Genomic DNA, 16,214 nt, shown 5'->3' with positions numbered 1-16,214 from the left:
GGTCAGTAAACCTAAAAATTACCCTTGATTTCCAAGAAAAGAACATTAACTCAAATTACATAGTAACTAAAACATCTTAGAAATAATGAATAGTACATTTATATACTCTCGCAGACAGTATGGCCGGCTTCCATCACCCCGGAGATCCATATTTCCCCAATCAGGGAAATAACGGATGGCTGGAGGAGGAACCCGAGGAAGACCCCGAGGAAGGGTCTGAAGAGGAACCTGAGGAGGAAGTCAAGGGCGGACCTGCCGAGCCAGTAGAGGTCCAGGAAGAAGGAGAAGCCAGAGAAGACTTCGAGGAAGAACCCAGCGATGATGATTCGGACACAGAGTCCGAAGTCATTAATCCCCCTTACCCGACTAGGGTGCTCGCTCACCGGATGGGCCCGACCGGCCCTACACCCCCCTGGGGTATCGACCTTTGGAGATGGACCAGACAGCAGGGACAGCGACCTCCATTCGGCATGTCACGCGAGTTCTACGACTTGAGGGAGGGAGGACCAGCTGATCACGCACTTCCGGTCATGGTGAGACGACTGCGGAACACTGGCGACCTGGCGCAGAGCACCGCTGATCAGATACACCAGATGCGGACTAGGGTTGAGTGTGCAGAGCAGGAGACACGAGAGGTTATTCGGGAGTTCCACATGAGGCAGATGAGATGGGAGACTCGCCTCCGAGATGCGGAACGACAGGTGGCTCACCTTCAGGGAGCGCCCACTTCATCAGCACCACCCCCTGGCGCATCCCACCATGACTAGGACTAGCCATAACTATCTTTAGTACTAGGCTTATGTGATCTATGCTATGTATCATCGACTCTATGTTTAAGTGATTACACTACTCATAGGGCCGTTACGCTGCCGAACTTGCACCACTTATGTATGCTCTTCTGAGCAAAATTTTCATGTATCAAAAATGCGGATAATATTAATGAAAATTTTTATGTGCTCTATTGTGATGTTGTGATCTGCTATGTGCTATATACATGATTGTATGCTAGTTTGTGAAACCACTTAAGTTTATGCAAAACACCTAGTTTCTTTTTAGGACCACAATCTCACAAAACTATAGGCACTCAACATCTTTCCGTTCCATGACAGAAAGATGCCTCAACGACCAACTCGTGGAAACCCTGGACCAACCCCACCCGAAGTCAACTCAGCTGCATTTCAAGCAGCTGTATCTGCTGCGGTTACTGCAGCCATGGCACAGATCCAGCAAGGAAACAACGGTGGAGTCAATGGACAAGGGGCTGGGAGTTCGAACAATGGAACAAATCACGGACCTACCAGGACATGATCCTACAAGGACTTCACCAACGCCAAACCCCGAACCTTTAATGGTACGGGTGGAGTGATAACCCTGAAGAGATGGGTGGAAAGGGTGGAATCAGTATTCGAAATCTGTGAATGTCCCGAGGAGGTAAAAGTGAAGTTTGCCGCGTGCACGTTTGTCGACCAGGCTCTCACCTGGTGGAATGGACACATAGAAGCCCTGACACTCCCTGTAGCCAACGCTATGCCATGGACGGAGCTGAAAGAAATGCTGATGGCTGAGTACTGCCCCCGTGGCGAAATTCAGAAGATGGAGCAAGAGCTGTGGGATCTCACCGTCCGAAACTCTGATATAGATGCATATATATCAAGGTTTAGCGAGCTGTCACTACTGTGCCCTGGCATGATTACGTCTGAAGGGAAGAAAATTGAACGATTCATCCGGGGATTGACCTCCCCAATTCAAGGAAATGTAATCGCTGCAAAACCTGAAACCTTCGACAGTGCCAAGAGGTTGGCCAAGAAACTGTACGACCACAACAACAAGAAGGGCGAGAAGCCAGCGGAAACTGAAGGAAAGAAAGAGAGTGACAACAAGAAAGGAAAGAACAACAAGAGAAAAGGACGACAAGGCTCGGAATCGACAAAGAAACAACAAACAGTGACAGTCAACGCTGCAACCACCCAAGTACCCTTCACACCACATGCTCCAGCCTCAGCTAATCCAAGTGCTCCTAGGCAGTATTTTGGGAATCTCCCAAAGTGCAACAAGTGCAGTCTACATCATAATGGCGAATGCAAGGAAATGTAATGCACCAGTTGCAATCGAAAGGGTCACACGGCAAGGTATTGCAGGACCTATCCACCCCTGAACCAACCACAAGGAAACAACAACAACAATAGCCGCAACAACAACAACAACAACAACAACACCAACAATAGCGGTAATAACACAGGATCAAGCCCCACCTGCTATGGATGTGGAAAGACTGGGCATATCCGTCGCAACTGCCCCAACACCAACAACCCTGGGAACGGAGGAACAGGAAGGGTGCTAGCAATGAGTCAAGGAGAAGCGGTTCAGGATCCCGCTGTTGTTACTGGTACGTTTCTCCTAAACCACACTTATGCATGCATCTTATTTGATACCAGGGCAGAACGAAGTTTCGTGAGTAATAAATTCAAACACTTATTAAAACAACAACCCCAAAAGCTTGATGAAACCTTCACGGTGGAAATGGCCAATGGGAAGACAGAATCCACTAGGGAAATCTACATCGGATGTACCCTGACCTTAAATCATCACGTCTTTCAAATAAACTTAATGCCTGTTTCCATTAGGAGTTTTGATGTGATTATCGGCATGGATTGGTTAAGCCCCCACCATGTTGAAAATATGTGTCACGAGAAGGCCGTTCGCCTTCATCTCCCAAATCACAAAACCCTAGTTATTTACGGAGACAAACCTAGCGCAAACCTTCGTCTTATCTCGTGCATTAAGGCACAAAAGTACCTACGAAAGAAGGACTTGACGCTCCTAGCTCATATCGTGGATAAGTCCAAAGAAGAGATCAATATTCGAAACATCCCTGTGGCTTGCGATTTCCCGGATGTCTTTCCGGAGGATCTTCCGGGGATACCCCCAGAAAGACAAGTCGAGTTCCGAATTGATCTAGTGCCAGGAGCTACTCCCATCGCCAAATCACCCTACAGATTGGCTCCTACGGAGATGCAAGAGTTGTCCAGTCAACTCAGCGAGCTTTTGAACAAAGGATTCATCCGACCCAGTTTCTCACCTTGGGGAGCTCCGGTTCTCTTTGTCAAAAAGAAAGACGGTACCTTCAGGATGTGTATCGACTACAGAGAACTTAATAAGCTCACCATCAAAAACCGTTATCCACTTCCGCGAATTCACGACCTATTTGACCAGCTCCAATGAGCTAGTTACTTCTCAAAGATAGATCTGCAATTTGGATACCCACTTGCCTTTGATCGAGTTCTCATTTAACAACAGTTATCACTCGAGTATCAAAGTCGCTCCTTTCGAAGCATTATACGGGCGTAAATGTTGATCACCGCTGTGCTGGGCAGAGGTAGGAGACACCCAGCTAGCGGGAGGGCAAACTCCAAACAATGCCTTAACGGGACCGGAAATCATACACGAGACGACCGAGAAGATAATTCAGATCAGGGCACGACTGCAATCGTCACGAGACAGACAAAAGAGCTACGCCGATAAACGACGAAAGCCCTTGGAATTCAGAGTCGAAGATAGGGTGTTACTAAAAGTCTCTCCTTGGAAAGGAGTGATTCGTTTTGGGAAGTGGGGCAAACTGAACCCACGATACATTGGACCCTTCGAGATTCTTGCCCGAATCGGTCCAGTGGCTTATAGACTGCAGCTACCCGCTGAGCTCAGCAGTGTACACCCTGTGTTCCACGTTTCCAATTTGAAAAAGTGCTTATCCGACGAGACTCTCGTCATCCCATTAGAAGAAATTGAAATCAATGAGAATCTTTTGTTCATCGAAGAACCAGTTGAAATCATGGACAGAGAGGTGAAGCGTACTAAGCAGAGCCGCATTCCGTTTGTGAAAGTTCGATGGAACGTGAGACGCGGACCAGAATTCACATGGGAACGCGAAGATCAAATGAAGCAAAAGTACCCTCATCTATTCTCGCATTCTCAAATCTAGCTTTCAAAAGAATTTCGGGACGAAATTCCCTCTAACGGGGGGATGATGTCACAACTAGGAATTTTGGTGCCTTGTAACTACAACAATTATGTCAATTATGAGCCAACAATGTGAAAGCATGTATGATGCTTATTCAATAACAACAAAACTTCATCAAATACTTCATTCAAGCACTACAAATAGTCAACAAAAGAATTGGAAACCCTTGAAATCCCGGTTTAAGTCCATTTTGGACTAGGATTTCCTTATTGGGCCTAATGGACCAATAAGTTTCCAATTTAACTATCTTGAACCTAGAACTCTCAAATGGGCCCTAATTGGACCCATATACATGAAACTTAATATTTTGGGCCTTATTGGGTCACAACAAAATTTAAACTAGCCCTAATAGGTCATAAAAATCATACTTTGATTTATTTGGGCCAAACATCATCTAAATGAACCATAATATGGACTTAAGCATGCAAGGCCCAATTATATTTCCTTTTCCCCTCTCCTTTCTTGGCCCAACAACCCAAGAGAGAAAGGGTTGACTTTAGTATTGCCACCTCACTTTTACCCATAGGACTTCCATGCTTATAACTTATATTTCCATGCAACCATCTCATCAAAGTCTCTCTTCTCCTCTCTCTTTCTATCCTCGGCCGAAACAACACAAACACACACACACACACATTTCACTCAAACTCTCTCTCAAAGAAACTCTCTCCATTCTTCATCAAAAATTCAAGATTTAGAGCTTGATAAGGAGTTTCTTCCACAAAACTCATCATCTAAGGTAAGTTGATGTTTAATCCATGATTTAGCTACTTCATTTCATCAAAAAATATCTTCTAAATCTAATCAACTCGTGATCTTGCATCTTAGAACACATCTAAGTCAAAATCTTTCAAGAAAGACTTGCTAGGATCGAATCTTCTTCATTTCTCTCTTCAAAAACCGAAATTACAACTCAAGGTGAGCTTCATACCCCTCTTTTTTTAGTTTTTATATGTTTTATGGGGGAGAAGACAAGCAAATGTGTAGATCTATGTGTATGTGTATGCTATGTGTGATTTTATGCATGTATGTGTGATTTTATGTGTTTTTGTGATGAACATGTAACCAAAAAGGGGTGTTACTCGAGATCTATGATATGAGAAAGGAAACAAACATGATCTAAGTTATTTTACACTAAACAAGTCAAAAATAATAACTTATAAGATTATGATAAACATATTTCAACATAAAACCCATTTCTGGGCTTAAATTGTCAAAAATACAAAACTTGGGTTAAAAATTGCCAAGTCACGGTTTCTTGAGGGTCAAAAGAGTCAAAACAGTTTCCATAATTGTTTTTCTGAATATTAAAATTTTCAAAGGATTTGAAATGTAAATTTTTAGCTTAATGGGCTAATTTTGGGCTTTTTGGCCCAATAAGCTCAAAATTGCGAAAAATGACAATTAAAGGGGCTGAAATGAAACTTTATTCAAAACAGGGGATAAAAAGTGTAACAAAACCATTTCAAGGGTCAAAAATGCTTTTCATATACAAAAAGGATAAAAAAAATGTAAAGTTTTTGGATTTTGGGCCAAAACTGTAAAAATTGCGAAAAATAGGGTGTTAACCGAGAAATACCATTCTGGAAGGGCTGAATCTGTTAACAAAATAACTTTTGGGTTAAAACTATCATTTCAATAAATTTATGATGCAAAAGTGTCAAGAAAATGTTTTAAGGACTAAAAATGCAATTCTTTTATTTAAAAGACTAAAATTGTTATTTTTATAAAAAGAAAGGTAGTGAAAAGGTCAAATCCCTACTTTTAAACTAACTATTTCATTAAGTCAAAATACAAAATCATGACTACCGACAAATCGAAAGACGAATACACGTTTAACTCCAAATATCGTGATAAACGAATCGATCGGTCTCGAATCGATACCAAACCAACAAACGTTAAATCAAACCCCTCAATAGATACGCGATACCTAAGATGAGTAGATATACAAACTTTGGGCTTGAGAGTTTCAAATCATGCATGTTGGATCTTGTAAGTCCATCAACATGATCTTTGGGCCCAAAGGGATAACGCTTATATGTTATTGGGCCTTCTATGACCCAATAGTTTATAAAAGGACTTTCAATAGCTTTTATGTGTTATAGGGCCCTAGTGGCCCATTAGTAAAGCTAGTAAGGTCAAAGTATTCAAATGCGAGTTGGACCATCGTGTCTTTCGCATCCCCGACAGCCTAAGGTACTTACGATAGTAGTAGGACATAGTGCTCCTCTTCTCTTCGTTCGCTAAGGCTTATGAGTAATCAAAGTAGACGGAATTAGGACGTTATTCAACAGTAATCAAGGTGGAGTAATCAATAGTCATTCGATATGACGGTACAAAAGTTAGTAATCACTTATATCTTTCGACATCGGAAAACATCGGGTTTTCCGGGGAAATCAATACTATTCGTTCGAAAATTCCATAACTATAATACAAAACACCCCCTTTATATATATATATATATATATATATATATATATATATATATATATATGTTTTGAAATCATTCATGCATCAACTTATGGATCTTCACACTTTGATAAACTAATGTCTTTTCAGAAAATATCGGATTTTCTGGGTTTTACAAACTATACAAATCATTTTATTCACAACTTTGCTTATGAACTCACCAACATTTCATATGTTGACGTTTTCCAAAATAACTTGTATTCTCAGGTAACAGATAAGCGGAAGGGTAATACCAAGTATGCTAGGATGTTTTGTTTTGAAAACTCTGAAACAATTTGTGTTATGAATGTGTAATATTTGAAAACAATGTACTGGATGTAAACAATATCAGTTGTAATGTATTGATGCATGGTGATGTTTATGTTATGATTCATGTATATTCATTGTGATGGTATTCAATTTAAGTCACGCGAGCCCCCGGACGTTTCCGTCGTCTGGTTTCGGGGGTGTGACACTCTGGAGGCAGCTGTCTAGGTTGCCAAGTTTGTTGAAGAGATGATCAAGGGAAGAGTCGCCAGCAAGGTTGAAGATGGCGAGAAAAGGAAGTTCGATGGATCATCAAAATCCAACAAGAAGAGCAAGTTTAGTTCAAAGTTCGAAGGAGGAGGTGAAGCAAAATGATGTGATAAGTGCAAGAAGAAACACTTTGGAAAATATGGCGAGGAGGTGACATGTTTCAAATGTGGAAAGTATGGGCATTACGCCAATGAATGTACATTCAATAAAAGGGTGTGTTATGAATGTAATGAAGAAGGGCACTACAAGCAAGACTGCCTAAAAAGGAAAGGAGCTACAAAGCTAAAAGTACCTCCGAAACCAAAGTCAAAAGCATTCCTGATGATCCTTAATGAAGTAGGCGACGATGCAAGGGATCAGGAGTAAGGACTATATGTTCTAATATCAAGATATAATGCAGCCATACAGATAGAATCTGGTAGTGTAGCCTATAAGAGGCATAGTATAGGTTAAACTAGAACATCTTTGTAATCGTTTCAAGAAATAATATAAACCTTCGTTTTGTTACCAGATGTGTCAAATGATTATGTGAAAATTTTAAATGGTGACTTGGAAAAATGCGAGACAATACTTGGGACGAGTATGAGTAGGTGTGAATAGTAGTAGAGGTCTATACTACTGGAAGCACATGACTCATACTTGGATCAGGGAAAGTCACAAGGTTACCAAGAAGCTAGTAATTGATTTCGTTTTTATTCTAGTGTGTCGTTACCATCGTTTCGGTAATGACTAAGAACATGATTGATATTCCGACCCTAGAGGTCATATCGAATTGATTCCGACTAAGATGAGTATGTTACGTGGTTCGGGGAAAGTTGAGTCCAAGGTTTATTGGACCGTTTAAAGTTCTTCAGAGGATTGGGAACCAAGCTTACAAGCTAGAACTACAAGAAGAATTAGATGGTATTCATAACACTTTCCACGCGAGTTATTTGAGGAAGTTCACGGGAGAAGTTCCCGACATAATTCCAATTTCTGAATTAAGATTGGATGAAAGCAAGATGTTAATTGAAGAATCAAATGCAATTGTTGACCGTAAGACTAAGAAGTTGCGACGCAAGATGGTCGATTTAGTGCTTGTGCGATGGAAACATATGAATGGGCCAAATCTCACCTGGGAAACGGAGAGTGACATGATAAGTCGTTATCCGCAGTTGTTTGCTGATGTATGATTCCGAGGACGGAATCATTCTAAGGGGGAGAGAACTCTAACGCCCGTGTTTCTGGGCTAAGAATTAAAGACGATATAATAGTCTAGGTCAACTATTGTAACGTGTTTTGAAGTAATAAGAATGAATTAGGTAAATTTATGTGCCTTATACTTTATTATGATGATATAATAAATTAAGGATAAAATAAGCATAGAAAGTGAAATGTTAGATAAAGGCGATATCTATGAAGAAAGTTGTAGTGGTCGAAACAAGGATTCCAGAGATATAAAGAATACCGAAATCCGAGTTATAACGAAGAAGTTATGACCTGTCGAAGTTTCACGACAGAATCGGCACGACGCTGTGTGACGTAAAAAGTGAGTTTACGATAAAGTGCTTTTTAGCCTTAACGATCTAAATGAAAGTCGTAGTATACATTAAATCGAGAGCATGCATAAAAAGAATGTCCAAATCTGACTTCGTATGAAAAAGTTATGAATTTTCTAAGATTTGGCATAGATCGAGCAATTTTTAGCTTACACAGCCTAAACGAGAATCGAAGATCTCGTCGATAGTAGTTTAACGGTAAAAAGGCAGACGAAAACGGATGTCGGATGAAGAAGTTATGGATTTTTAACGGACTTTTCCTGTCTCGGCCTTTTAAAAAAATATAACTTTAAAAATAAAGTCAAAATTAACCGACGGAGTCTAAACGAATCTCAAGCAGATTTTACCCGATCGAGAAGAAGATAATGCTTAATATACTGTCAACATTGAAAATAATAAATGGTTACTAAATATTATTAAAAGAAATAAAACACGCACCCATTAGAAAAAAAAATGTTTGAAAAAATGAAAATAACTCCACCTTGTCGTGTACGAGATTTAGTAAGCAAAATCACAAACAGATTTTATGCATTCAAAATAATGATCATTTGACCTAAAGCTCATCAATATTGAATTCTCCACCTATAAGACCGATGGGTGTGGAGCGGGAAATGGGTAAGGGAAAGTTCCCCACCCTGGAACACCATACTATGAATGGGGAGGGATAAGAGTGAGGGATCTCTCCTCGTGTGATTGGTCAGTATTTTTTTTTCAGCTTTTTAATATTTATTAAATTACATACCTACTAAAAAGCAAGGTTGTAAAAATCGCTCGACGGTCGACTGGTGTTAAGGGATTAATCGGTCTTGACGGGGATTAATCGGGGACCATAGATTATTAATAAAATATTAAAATTAATTAAATATTAATATATCTTAAGAAAAACAAGTACTTCAAAATTAGAAAATAAGAAAAATTGTAATTTGGAAATTTGGAAATACGAAAATATGAACATTTTGGTATAATATTCGAAAATTTGAAAATTTTGGAGTAAAAAAAAAGTTGGTTTTTTGAATTTTTTTAAATTTTTTTAAAAAATTTTAAAAAATTTTTAAAACTTTTTGACATTTTTTGACTTTTTTTACTTTTGTTGACCGATTAATCCCGTCAAGGCCGATTAATCCCGCCAAACCCGATTAATCCTAAATTTCCGATTAATGCCCTAATCCTCGACGGTTGGAGAACGCCTAGCGATTCATCCACGATTAATCGCCGATTAATCCACGATTAATCGCCGATTAATCCCGATTTCTGCAACCATGCTAAAAAGTTATAAAAATTATATTAAAATTAATGGTTTTTAGTTCCATACAAAAAAAATTTCCATACAAAAAAAATTATATATATATATATATATATATATATATATATATATATATATATATATATATATATATATATATATAAGTGAAAGGTTCTTTACATACATACCCTAGGTTTTGGTCATAGAAAGAAAAGTAAGGGAAAGGCTGATGTAGCAGACAGAAAGTGAGGGATCCTTCTGGCACATACCCTTGAGTCTAAATACGGTATAATAATAGCAATAACTAGATTATGACCCGCGTAAAACGCGGGGAACGTATAAAAAATTACATTTATAATAATATAAAATGTTGATACAACAACAATAATAATAAAAATAAAAAGATAAAGTAAGGGGAACAGACTTATAGTTATTGATAATATTAAAATATCTAAAAAATACAATAAATATTAGAATATCTATAATCGTTAAAAGATCTTTTTATAAATAATATTTTTTGTTTTATTAGTTGGACAACCTCCTCATTTCACTTACCATGACCGAAGACGGGTCTACACAAGTATGAGTTGTAATTTGTTGCAAATTTTTTTTATTTGTTGTTATTGTGAGTTTTGAAGTTTCAAAGGGAAAAAGTTGAAAAATAAACAACTAATACAACTTTAGTGATAATTTGTTGAACTATTTTTATTGTAAAAAGACTTGTAATTGTCTTATTTCAAAAAATAAAATAAATACGCTTGTAATAACACATAAATAATTACCATCATGGTCCCTATTTAAAAAAAATGCATAAATGACCCTTGTGAATTTTTTTTTTTTATTATTATTATTATTTTTTTAATGGATGTATAAATAGCCACTCGTTAAACAAAATTAACATAAAGGCTCCGTGACTAAAAATGCACAAATGACTCTTATTTTTTAACAAAAAAGAAAAAAGGCCTAACAGAAAATGTCATTGTTTAAAAAAATACACAAGTGGTACATGTTAAAAATATTAACAAAAATGGATTGTGTTTTAAAAAAATGCATAAATGGTACTTAACTTATACCACACCACTTATAACCTCATCTCTTTACCCAAGCCAACACCAACATACAAACATTTAAACCGTTGGTCAAACCTACTACCAAACCACTTTCTTACCCTTTGATTACCGAGATGAGCAAGAAAAAATATGTTTAAATTCAAGGGTTGATGGTTATCAAAGAGAGAGAGTACAAGTCAGATTTGTTCAAGAAAGCATGGAGCATTTTTTTTAAGGGCTGAATTATATAACTAAAAGAGAAAACAAGCTCAGGGAGATAGGTAAGTTACACTACATAAACACTACAATTAAAAATGACAGTGGGAACTAACAAAGGCAACATAAAGATGTAATTTGTAGGGGGCTTAAAGAAGATCTAAAGTAGTAGTGTACTTCTCCAAAACTCAGCAACATCATGGACTTTTTAACAGCTACTTACGGACTAATTTAGAATTCATCTTTCCTTTTGGACTTCGGAGTATTCAGAGCTAGAAGCCAACTTGATTACTTGATTCCAAAAAAACATACGATCCATGTTGAGATGTCCAACAGAGGAGGCGATGTACAATGCTAGCCAACAACAAATACTGCCATACACAATCATACACACAACCACTCTCACACATATCCAAGACACAAAAATATAGCATTGTACTTTCCAAGTACAATGCTTAAATAAGAAAAAAAAATTAAAAATTTTCTTTTAAATTTTTTTTTGACAATGCTATAATTGGGTGGCTATTTCCAAGATATACCCAATTGTAGCATTGTGCTTTAATTATTTTTAGAGATAATTTCAAAAGCAGAAAGTACATTGCAAGAAATAGCAAAGTACTTTCTATTTTAGAAAATAACCATAAAAAATAAAAAAGAGTATGTTGTTTTTGTATTTTGTTTAAAGCCTTTGTTGTATAAGCATAGTTTCTCGTAACAACAAAAGTCTACTATAAATCGCCTGATGGTAACAATAACGAAGTCATCATGGCATTTGTAAGTAAAAGGGTATGTTTGGTTGGATAGAATGGAATAAGAAAGGTAATGGATTGAATTAGTACATTCCATAATCAACTAATCAAGTTTGGTTGGCTTGTAGGAAAGTAATGAAATTTCATATGCAATAAGCACATACCATACACACACTTTGCTTTAGCAGAAGCAACATGCAGTTTATTTCTTACCATAAGTAAACCATTTGAAGCAGCTTCCATATCACTTTGTGCTAACTCCCACTCATGCTCTATACCTAATGTCCTAATCAACTGAGAACCACCAAAACTTTATCAAACTTAGAACTCAACAAATAAACATGTAAAATTAAAGTCGATATGCGAAGGAGTAATAAGTGGCACCTAACTTCATTAACACATTAAAGTAAGCTTGCTGGCTTGCTGCCATGCCCTCCCATTGTCATCTCCCCTAGTGCTAGTACCCCATCTCTAGAAGCTTCAAATCCAATATTGACATTTAGATTTTGATAATATGACGAAACCTTTTCTCGAGCATCCCATACCAGCTGTCTTCTCTTTGCTAAATGATCATGAAACTCGGGCGGAATCCCGAAGGTCCTTCTAAAGTTTGACTCGGTCAAACCCAAATTTGGACCTCCATAAGCTCACCCCATGCATATTTATATGTACATAAAAACAAACAAAATATAGTATTTATTCAATGTTTAACCCAATCTTATATTGTATCTGGTTAGATAACGTCACAATAATCAAAAAGATATTAAAAAGAAAAAGCATGCATCCATTAAATCAAAAAAAAACTTTTGAACCTCAATAGTCATTGATACAATTTAAAGAAGCATTAAAAAAAATTAGGTTAAAACTTAAAACTTACAAAAATCCATATAAATTAACAGGAATCACATAGTTTAACACAATAGCTTGAATCTTGAAAAAAAAAACAAATCGTTCATTTAAAGAATCGGTAGCTTGAATTTTGGAAAAAAAATCTGAAAAAACAAACAAACATACATTTGATTACCCGAAGTTGTAGCTTGAAACGGGGGTGTTTTTGTAGCTTAAAGCCATCATCAAACTCTTTTCATAATAGAACTAATATGAATGCCAACCAAAAATAATCATGGAATGTATGTCTCATATTATTACCTTGGCCATTCCATATTTCCATTTCATCTAACCAAATAGACTCATGTTGGAATTAATTGTCATAATAAAACAACATTTTATAAATTAAAAAAAAGAAAAAAAAAAGAATCACGAGTGGAAAGAATCTCACCCATAGGACTCCTATTTATCCGTCAAGAATCCTCTAGTCATATTTTGGTTTCTAGTGGCTTTATCAAACAGAGCGACATGAATCATTGAATTGAACTTATCAGACATTTCAAAAATCTCCACACAAACAGGGAGAAAATTTATAAGTGTTTCCCTACAATAAACAAGGAATTTAAAGCATCATATTCAAATTTTCATGTGCAAAATTCTAAAATCAATTTATTAAAAAGTATAACTGACAGACGAAAGTAAAACGTATAATAAGAACATTCTTCTCTTGAAGGAGAAAACAAAACTAAGCAGTTATCACCGGTTGTTCCATCTTCTTTCCCTTTCCCTTAAGTCATTGAGTGAGACCGAGGAAATGAGAGATATAGATGGTGGATGGAACAACCGGTGATAACTACTTAGCCTTTTGTTTGTCCTTCAAGGAAACATAAGTAGGTAAAGATTAAAAAGTATTTATTTTGAAAATACATAGATGAAATAACCAAAAAGAATAGATATGTAAGTAGGTAAAGTTGTATAAAAAAATTGCAAAAATTATGCAGTATTTACAGCCTCTAAAGTATAGTCCAACTCCCTAAACTTTATCCATATTTACTTCACCATGAAGATCTTAATCAATAAGTACGTGATAAGAAATATAAGTACGTGATAAGAACATTTCTTTTTTAATTTTTTTTTTGACTATTTACATCAACCATTTGTATAGTTTTGACTTTTAAGAAATATAACTGATGATGGATTTTAGAAAACATTTCAGATATACGATGATAAATTAGTTAAGTATTGTTTTTAAAAGAAAAGTCTATGAGAAGGTTTATGTATTAAAAAAGATTTGTGATATACATTATATTTTTTGTTAAATAAAAATTTACGCAGGTGACAAATAAAAAACTTAACCTATGAGAAGGTTAATGTATTAAATAAGTACTATTTTAAAGTATTATGCCTACAAAATTTGTCTTATGAGTCTGCTGATTTTTTTCCTCTGACATTCCACAATCCACCCTTCCTAATGCGTTATTTGTAGAATTAAATATTAAAAGTAAATAACTGCGACTGCCATAGATTAAGAATCAGAATAACTTTTGTAGGAACTCTATACATACCGTATGAAAAATTGGCAAAGGGCATACAAACAACATGCTTCAATTTTTCCACTATGATTTGTTTATTCATTTATAAATTTTGTCAACATATTCCTCAAGTGATCAAACATAAAGAATTTGGAATAAATACTACCTGTAATCTTATTTTCTGGACTTGATAAAACATATAGTGTTGGAAGATGCCTGTAGAGCGATACATCAAGTGGAATCCAAATGTTACGCCATTGATTCATTCTCCAATTTGAATTGGTTATGTACGATAACCACGTCACCTTGATTCTCATACAATCTTTCCGATTTCATCAATTTGACTATATAAGTTGTGAATTTTTCCATAGCTGCCTACAACAATACATAAATTAAATTATCATAACAAGAAAAAATGAGGAAAAATAAAATAAAGTGTATGAAAGATTGGGAAAGAGACCTTGCAAAGAGTGTTATCTGTTCTAAAACTAATTCCTGACACATACTTCAACCAAACAGAAAATTCCCTGAAGAAGCAATGGCATAAAAGATGGTAAATTTAATATCTTCTTGTGATTATAAGATAAAGTTTCTTGAAATGATGATATAATATTTTTATTGATAGACCCAAAGTTCAATTCAACACAAGCATAAGGACCCATTCTAAGATTAGCATACAGCCCAACTTCATAAATTAACTTAATGAACTTAACCACATCATATCTATCTTCAAAATAATACTGAAATAAAACTCGAAGTTAACATAAAATAATTAATTATTAAAAACATAAAATAAATAAACAATAAACACTTATCCTTTGTCAGGTTGTAGTTCATGCCCATTCCAGAAAATGTAAGTCTGAATCACATCAAGACCTCATTATTTAGCCTTCTGAATGAGATCTGGCCACACCTGATCATCAAAATGCACAGAAAAACATTCAGAAAAAAGTAAAGATTTTTAGAAGAAGAAAAAAAGAAGTGATGAAGGAAGTGCATTGATGAAGGAAAAACATTCAGAAAAAAGTAAAGATTTTTAGAAGAAGAAAAAAAGAAGTGATGAAGGAAGTGCATTGATGAGTTGTACCTCGGGGTTATTTCGTGGGTAATGAATGGATCCAGAAATCAGAATCCTTCTTTTGCCATTTAAATCATTCAAAGCCTCTCCAATTCCAGTTATCTAGACTATTAATACACATTTCATCAAATCAAACATAAGTAGATCTGGTGAAACAGAATCGATTGCATATCAAAATAAGAAATCACCAGGAAACTTTCAAAATTGTATTGCTTTATAATATCGCACACGAAAACATTTGATAATCATAATTTGATATAACATTACCACAAAAAAATCTGAAAAGAAACAATCCATTGCATATGAAAATCACTAGCAATTTGCATGTATAAGAACAGAAGAACAAAAAATAACCAGGGCGGCAGAACCAAGCTGCATCATCAACAGGAGGATCATGATTGGTGAAATCAATCCATTGAGGAGCGTTAATGTCTTCATAAAGTAAGTCCTTTTCGAACTTCGAATCCTTGCAATCGATCACGGCTACATCCATTGACGGATTGGAGAGAGAGAAAGAGAAAAAGAAGAAGAAAATGAGTTCATGTAGACAATTTATAACAATAGAAGAAGAACACATAGGATCGATTCGATGTATATATGAAATCGATAGGGTTATTTGTATCGATTGAAGGAAGGGTTTAGGAATTATATCTACCGAGTCTCATGGGATGTCGATATACGATTTTGGCTGATTGTGTGGAGAGGATACCTAGGAATGAAATTAGGAATGAAATGTATGAAGGAAGTTACAATCTAGGCGCGTGCATATTATATTTTGGTCTAGAATGATGCAGCAAAACGATCTAACGCTAGAAAGCAAAGGAGTGAAATATAATCAAGGGTCCTTACTTCTTTATTATAAAATTTAAGGTTCTTTTTTAATAATATTTAGAGATATGGGTAAATTATGTTTTTTGTCCATGTGGTTTCTTGAATTTTAAAAATATGGTCCACTAGTTTGATGATTTAAAATTACAT

At 36.0% G+C, this 16,214-nt stretch overlaps 1 long non-coding RNA gene across 7 annotated transcripts; it reads right to left on the bottom strand.

The window, feature by feature from the left end:
• Window positions 1–10,968: 10,968 nt before the first annotated feature.
• LOC145114602 (uncharacterized) lies at window positions 10,969–15,983 on the bottom strand. Of its 7 annotated transcripts, none has more exons than XR_013711098.1 (7): window positions 15,246–15,983; window positions 14,619–15,071; window positions 14,325–14,533; window positions 13,078–13,230; window positions 12,183–12,974; window positions 12,012–12,092; window positions 10,969–11,420 (listed from the first exon to the last, which is right to left on the bottom strand). It is a non-coding gene; the product is annotated as an uncharacterized LOC145114602 (long non-coding RNA). The 7 variants fall into 7 exon arrangements; XR_013711094.1 differs by having other exon boundaries at window positions 12,183–13,230; window positions 15,246–15,343; window positions 15,591–15,983; XR_013711096.1 differs by having other exon boundaries at window positions 12,183–13,230; window positions 15,246–15,338; window positions 15,591–15,983.
• Between the last annotated feature and the right edge of the window lie 231 nt (window positions 15,984–16,214).

This window comes from Lactuca virosa, chromosome 5, assembly GCF_052849685.1.
Source record: "Lactuca virosa cultivar CGN04683 chromosome 5, Lactuca_virosa_CGN04683_v6, whole genome shotgun sequence".
Classification (NCBI taxonomy): Eukaryota; Viridiplantae; Streptophyta; class Magnoliopsida; order Asterales; family Asteraceae; genus Lactuca; species Lactuca virosa.
The sequence above is the reverse complement of the archived record's forward strand: the minus strand, read 5'-3'. Positions and strand labels throughout refer to the sequence as shown.